This window comes from Zingiber officinale, chromosome 6A (assembly GCF_018446385.1).
Source record: "Zingiber officinale cultivar Zhangliang chromosome 6A, Zo_v1.1, whole genome shotgun sequence".
In the NCBI taxonomy this organism is placed as follows: Eukaryota; Viridiplantae; Streptophyta; class Magnoliopsida; order Zingiberales; family Zingiberaceae; genus Zingiber; species Zingiber officinale.
This window is the reverse complement of record NC_055997.1, coordinates 128,110,911-128,115,927: the sequence shown is the minus strand read 5'-3', so window position 1 is coordinate 128,115,927 and position 5,017 is coordinate 128,110,911.

Genomic DNA, 5,017 nt, shown 5'->3' with positions numbered 1-5,017 from the left:
GACCGTAGATGCCTTCATTTCCTCTGCCGGTCGGTGAGAGACATTGTGATACTTCTGGCAAGATAGACATGTTGCGACGGTCCGAGCGGCATCAGCTTGCAAGGTCGGCCAAAAGTATCCAGCTAGCAGGATCTTTTTAGCTAATGATCGTCCGCTCGGATGTCCTCCACATGATCCTTGATGTACTTCTTGGAGGATGTAAGCCGAGTCTTCCGAGCTCACGCATTTCAACAGCGGGCGAGAGAAAACCTTCTTGTAGAGTTGATCACCGATGAGTGTGAACCGACCGGCTCTCCTCCTTAACAGCTGTGCTTTATTCCGATCGGGCGGTGTGGCACCCGAGCGCAAAAACTCCGTGATGGGTGTCCTCCAGTCGCTTGGAAACGTGAGGCCTTCCATCCGGTCGACGTGCGCCACCAAGGATACTTGCTCAATTGGTTGCTGGATGGCGACCGGCGTTATTGAGCTTGCAAGTTTGGCTAACTCATCGGCCGCTTGATTCTCTGCTCGGGGTATCTTTTAGATAATAACCTCTCGAAAATCGGCTTTGAGTTTTTCAAATGCTTCTGCGTAGAGTTTGAGCCGAGCGTTGTTAATTTCAAAGGTGCCGGAAAGCTGCTGAGCGGCCAACTGCGAATCCGAATGGAGCGTTACCCGACCAGCTCCAACATGCCGAGTTGCCTGCAAGCCGGCTATGAGGGCTTCATACTCCGCTTCATTGTTTGTAGCTCTATAATATAGCCGGACGGATAAGTATATTTTTTCTTCTTGGGGAGAGAGCAGCAGTACTCCAATCCCGCTTCCGAGCCGAGTGGACGATCCGTCCACATATATTCTCCACATAGCTTCTGGCTCCGTCTTTTGCACCTCAGTCACAAAATCCGCCAAGGACTGTGCTTTAATTGCCGAACGGGGCTGGTATTGAATGTCGAATTCGCTCAACTCTGTAGTCCATTTGATGAGCCGTCCGGACGCTTCTGGATTCGACAAAACTCTCCCCAGTGGACTATTCGTTCAGACGATGATGGAATGAGCCAGGAAATATGGGCGAAGACGCCGGGCGGCGAGGACCAGAGCGAAAGCCAATTTCTCGAGCCCGGTGTAGCGAGATTCAACATCTTTTAAAATATGGCTCAGAAAATATACAGGCTCTTCTCCGCTCACTCTCACTAGTGCCGAGCCGACTGCTTGCTCGGTTGAAGATAAGTAAATACAAAGCGACTCACCCGCAGCTGGCTTGGCTAGTATCGGGAGAGAATTCAAATGGGTCTTCAAATCTTCGAATGCCCGATCGCATCCTTCGTCCCAATGGAACTTGGTGGCTTTGCGCAAGATTTTGAAAAAAGGAAGGCTCCGGTCGGCGGTTTTGGAGATGAATCTGGATAGAGCAATTATCCGACCGGTCAAACGTTGCACTTCCCTTGTATTTCTTGGAGGCGGCATGTCTTGTAGAGCTTTTACCTTGCTGAGATTTGCTTCGATGCCCCGCTCGGTCACTATGTAACCTAAGAAGCGCCCTCCTTTTGCTCCGAACAGGCACTTCTGGGGATTTAGCTTGACTCCATATTTCTGTAGCGTTCGGAAGGTTTCTTCCATGTCTTTGAAGAGATCAGCCGCTCGGACGGATTTGATAAGAATGTCGTCCACATAAACTTCCAGATTCCGACCGATCTGCTCCTTGAACACTTTGTTCATCAACCGTTGATAAGTGGCTCCCGCGTTCTTTAATCCGAACGGCATCACATTGTAGCAGTAGGTGCCGTCGGTCGTCACGAAGCTAACTTTTTCTTGATCTTCCCGGGCGAGCGGCACTTGATGGTATCCCTGATAGGAGTCGAGCATGCATATCAACTCGCAGCCGGCCGTAGAATCCACTAGTTGATCGATTCGGGGCAAGGGGTAAAAGTCCTTTGGGCACGCCTTGTTAAGGTCCCGGAAATCGATGCACACTCTCCACTTGTTGCCGGGTTTGGAAACTAGCACCACATTCGCCAGCCAGCTCGGGAACTGGACCTCGCGTATATGGCCGGTCTCCAAGAGTTTCTCCACCTCCGCTCGGATGATGGCATTCTGCTCGGCGCTGAAGTCCCTTTTTCTTTGCTTTACTGGCCGAGCGTCCGGTCGGACGTGGAGCTCATGCTGCGCTATACTTGGTGAAATTCCGGGCAGCTCATGTGTCGACCAGACGAAGACATCATGGTTTCTTCGGAGGCATTGGATCACCTCCTCTTTCTGATTTGCCTCTAGATCAGACGCGATGAATGTCGTGGCCTCCGATTGGGTCGGGTGTATTTGCACTTCCTCTTTTTCTTCGTAAACTAAAGAGGGAGGCTTTTCAGTTATAGCATTCACCTCGATCCGTGGCGACTTCCGAGCGGAATGTGCTTCTGCTCGGACCATTTCGACGTAGCATCGCCGAGCTGCCAGTTGATCTCCCCGTGCTTCTCCCACTTTGTCTTCGACGGGGAACTTGATCTTCTGGTGGAAGGTGGAGACGGCCGCCCGGAACTCGCTGAGCGCCGGTCGTTCCAAAATGACGTTGTATGATGAGGGAGAGTCGACCACCACGAAGTTTGCTGTCTGCGTCCTCCTGAGCAGCTCTTCTCCCAGTGAAATAGCCATCCGGATTTGTCCGACCGGCAGGACTTCATTGCCCGTAAACCCGTAGAGGGGGGTTGTCATGGGCAGCAGCTCGGCTAGATCAATTTGTAGTTGATTGAATGCCTTTTTGAATATGATGTTGACCGAGCTTCCTGTGTCAATAAAAACGCGGTGAATAGTGTAGTTGGCTATTACCGCTTTGATGAGCAGAGCGTCGTCGTGGGGCACTTCAACTCCTTCCAAGTCCCCGGGCCCAAAACTGATTTCGGGTCCACTCGCCCGCTCTCGGCTGCAGCCGACTGCATGGATCTGCTTTCTTGCTCGGTTGGAGTCTCCTCCGGTCGGCCCACCAGCTATGATGTTGATTTCGCCTCGGGAAGTATTGCTTCTATTTTCTTCTTCTCGGGCGGAAGGTCGAGGACGTTCCCTAGACATTCGGAGATTCTCCTGCCTCGGAGAGCGATGCTGCTCGGGAGTCGGTTGTTGCCGCCTGTCGGCTATCGTCCGATCGGCTTCACGAGGCCTCTGCCGCCTGTCGGCTGATGGTGACCGATGACCGACGCCTCTGGGAACGGGGTGGGCAATTAGAGGAAGACTGCGGCAATCTTTGGTGTTGTGTGTGTCCGTCCGGTGGAAGGAGCAGAACATTGGGGTCCATCTCTTCTTTGTCTTAGGCCGCTCGGCTGCTACTTCTTGGACATGAGGTCTTGGATGAGTTCGAATTGCTTCGGCCCGTGGTCCTCTGGGTGGCTGATGAGCAACGTGCGACTTCCGTTCGGCAGGAGGAGCCCGCTCGGCTGGAGTTTCTTTTTTCCGGGCCGCTTGCGCTTCCTCCACGTTGATGTATTTGTTGGCCCGGTGTAGCATGTGATCATAGTCTCGGGGCGGCTTCCGAATGAGCGATCGGAAGAAATCCCCATCCACGAGGCCTTGTGTAAAGGCATTCATCATGGTCTCCGAGGTGGCCGTTGGAATATCCATGGCCACTCTGTTGAACCGCTGGATGTAAGCTCGGAGCGATTCTCGAGCTTCCTGTTTGATGGCAAACAGACTAACACTGATTTTTTGATAGCGCCGACTGCTTGCGAAGTGATGGAGGAAGGCCGTCCGGAAGTCCTTGAAGCTTGTGATGGATCCGTCCGGCAGCCTCGTCCATTGCTTCCGTTCGGATGCAGGAGCGTTCCCACATACGCCGCCAATTTAATTTTAAAATAAATTTTTAAAGTTAATTTAATTTTTAAAGTAATTTTTAAATTAATTTAATTAAAATAATTTTTAAAGTTAATTTAATTTTAAAATAATTTTTAAAGTTAATTTAATTTTTAAAGTTAATTTAATTTTAAAATAATTTTTAAAGTTAATTTAATTTTTAAATAAATTTTTAAAGTTAATTTAATTTTTAAATAAATTTTAAAGTTAATTTAATTTTAAAATAATTTTTAAAGTTAATTTAAAATTTAACATAAATTAATTGTAGTTCTGGTTAGTTATTTAATTCGAAGTTTAATTTAATTAATTTAATTCGAAATTTAATTTAATTAATTTAGTTTGAAATTTAATTTAATTAACTTAATTCGAAATTTAATTTAATTAATTTAATTCAAAATTTAATTAATTTAATTCGAAATTTAATTTAATTAATTTGATTCGAAATTTAATTTAATTAATTCGAAATTTAATTTAATTAATTTGATTCGAAATTTAATTTAATTAACTTAATTTGAAATTTAATTTAATTAACTTAATTCGAAATTTAATTTAATTTAATTAATTTAATTCAAAATTTAATTTAATTAATTTAATTCGAAATTTAATTTAATTAATTTAATTCGAAATTTAGTTTTGATCCTTAGTCATCTCACCCGATCTAAGTTTTTAATCAGGGAATCTTATAATTTTGTGAGATGAATTAGATTTAATTATAGAGTTTGGTTTAATTGTGTTAGATTCATGTTTAGCTTTGGTCTCAACAAATAGGCATTCTTCGGATAAACTTCTAAGCTTGGTGAGTCACTTGGACATCATTAGAAGTAACCAACCTTTCGAGGTTTTCCGAATAGTCCTATCCACGGAGCTTAGTACTAAACCTTGGTCTAACTAGTTAGGATTCATTTAAGGGTAGCTTCAGTCAGTTCCACTTGGCCAAATGCACCAGATCGAAGCCATATCTTTCTAGACATGCGATGCCCAAGCTTCCTTAATGTACTATCATCCAAAAACTTCACCAGTACCAGGATTCAAGTTAGACGTGGTCTCTTTTTAACTAATCCTAATCACCCTGCCGGGTTAGTTTGTTTGGGTTACCCTGTCGGGTAAGTTAGTTTTGGAGGTGTCAGCTATTCTGGAGCCTCCCCCTGAATCATTGGTCTTTAATTTAAGATTTTTGTACAATTAGAGTTAGTTTTAGTTAAGTTTT